This window comes from Morone saxatilis, unplaced genomic scaffold (genome assembly GCF_004916995.1).
Source record: "Morone saxatilis isolate NCDOM2014 unplaced genomic scaffold, NCSU_SB_2.0 Contig22, whole genome shotgun sequence".
In the NCBI taxonomy this organism is placed as follows: Eukaryota; Metazoa; Chordata; class Actinopteri; family Moronidae; genus Morone; species Morone saxatilis.
This window is the reverse complement of record NW_023339785.1, coordinates 2,118,321-2,120,762: the sequence shown is the minus strand read 5'-3', so window position 1 is coordinate 2,120,762 and position 2,442 is coordinate 2,118,321. Positions and strand designations below refer to the sequence as shown.

The 2,442-nt window shown below is 40.5% G+C and overlaps 1 protein-coding gene across 1 annotated transcript in view; it reads left to right on the top strand.

Moving 5' to 3' along the window:
• The window catches only part of ufc1 (ubiquitin-fold modifier conjugating enzyme 1), an 11,495-nt gene that overhangs the window by 3,113 nt on the left and 5,940 nt on the right, over window positions 1-2,442 (top strand).

Sequence of the window (2,442 nt, the reverse complement as noted above, 5' to 3'; positions counted from 1 at the left end):
TTTTACACATTCACAGATCTGATTACACACACACAGATTGAGATAGTTACACAACTCTCCACACACATTTGTAAATAGTTTTGCCACAATAATAGCTCCACACTCCTTGTTCTTCTCTTTCCATTTTTGTGGCTGCAAGATGGCAGATTAGGAATGCATTGCATTTACTCTGGTGAGTTTCAAACGCAAAATGTCATGCATGGGGTTATGTCATGTAAATACATATATTTTCTGTAACTATGAACAGTTATAATGTAGAAGTGATGGATTATCAAACAAGTGGAATTGTTGGAACTGATAACAAATCTGTTCTTTACTTCTTCAGAAAAAATCATCATGTTTACACTGAAATAGAGCAATATAAAATCAGGAGCCAGCTCTGGTTAACTGTAGAATTGATTCCAAATGAAGCAGCTCTGTGCCAGCTTAGAAAACAGGCTTCACATCTGTTATTGCATCTCTTCCTCACTTCTCATTTTTAGCATTTGACCTTTGCAAATCAAATTAAAGCAAAGTGGAGTGAGGGGGAAGAGCACATTTTAAATTCAACCATTAATTTGACTGATGCGTGCACAGTCATTTAGCTGGCCGGCCCAGGAGTCTATCCATTTTGGCTCCAGTGTTGTGGCTCTCTGGGAAATGCACGGCTAGCTTATAAGCAGTAGCTGTAGTGGTGCCAATGGGCAGTTAGAGTCCTGTGGAGACTAATACAGGACACACCAGCCAAGACTGGGAGATGGGATGGCAGAGAGAGCCTGGAATGGGAGGTGGAGGCTGAGATGACCAAATAGAGTGGGAGGTCTTAGGCTCTGAGCTCCAGAGCACCTACAGATCTGAATGATGAGACGTAGATATACAGCAGTTTTCACTCCAGCCACACACCACAGCAGCTAACTGTAGTGTGTCTCTGTGTTTGGCTGGATTGCAGTTTTCTTGATCTCTTTTGATAATTATTTTCTTGTCAAAACATCAGTAATAATGAGATTAATGTCTCATACTAATGTATGGATTCTACTCTAGCTACCAGCCCGAGTACTACTGTCCCACCCTGTCCCCGCCTTGTCTTTATTGTCTCCAGAGTCCTGGTCTGGGCTGTGGTAAATCACCTCATTATTGTAATCCCTGTCGTCAAACTGATCAAAATAAACTCTTAATTCACAGAGTGAGATGTGAAAATATTGTGGCTCTAGAGCTCTTACTCACTCGGCTCAGTGTGTGTACTGTGCCACTGTACGTCTGTTGCTGAGCAGTGGATCTCGTTATTTGGAGGAAGACCATTAAATTAAAATGATCTAATAGTAGATATGTTCGTTCAATCACCCAGCCCAATCTCCCATATTACAGAACAGCATGTTCACTTGTTTTTCCTCCACTTTTATTCACTTTCTCCTGTTCACTTGCTACGCACAGTAGCTTGTTTGATCGCTAGCATTAGCTTAACCCAGCAATTAGCCAGGCTACGAAACAAAAGAAAATCACAGGTTCTCTTTGTTCTCTAACCTTCCAGTAGACAAAACCTCAGGACAACACAACTTAAGTTCCATTGCGTAACCTGTATTTAAGTCAAAAACCTTATTACAGGATACTGTCTGTATCTGTCCACCAGGTGGCAGTGATCTACCACAACACAACTCTGGTAGCACTGCAGTTTGCTCCTCAGTGGGAAGCTGAATGGAGCAGAGAGGTGGGGGAGGAGGTGGCTTCAGGCTGGGATTTTCAGGAAGAATACCAAGAAAAGTCCAGCCTTTTCTTGACTTGTGTTTTTCTCTGCTCTCCACTTTTGCTGGCAGTGTTTGACTACAGCATGACAAGAGTTTATGCAAACCATTTGAGACTGGAGGAAATAGAAATCAAATTTGAATATTTACATATATTTGCTTTGAAATACCCAACACAGAACCCTACAACACCCACACAACTGACAGTAATTGATAAGCCCAAATTTCAGCTGTTTTTAAAAGCAAACTGCAACAGTATTTACATTTTAATTGACTTAACAGACATTCAGTAAATAGATTATTTACTTTAGATTTTTAGATTTTAGATTAGAATTTAGATTAACACTTGGATGCCCAATGGCAGACACAAAAACGGATGGCCAACCATACTAAGAATTTCACTACTTTCTCAGAATCTTCAGATTTCATTCCCTCTAAAATATCCTCCAACACCAACTGTAGCTGATTGTAACTGAAAAAGCTACCTATCTATAATATTTCTATTTAAGTATTTTTTTCAAACAACAGATTTTTCATTTAAATAAAATCATAATTCTATGAAAAATGTTGTAGCCAACTACAACACATCATTTCCTTTAAGGCCTCCGCACACCAACCCGATTATCGGCCGTCGGTCGTCGGACAGTCAGGCGAGGTCGGTGGCTGGAGTCGGTTCGGTGTGTCCCGATAGGTTCACACTTGTAGCTGAGCTAATGTTTGTGTT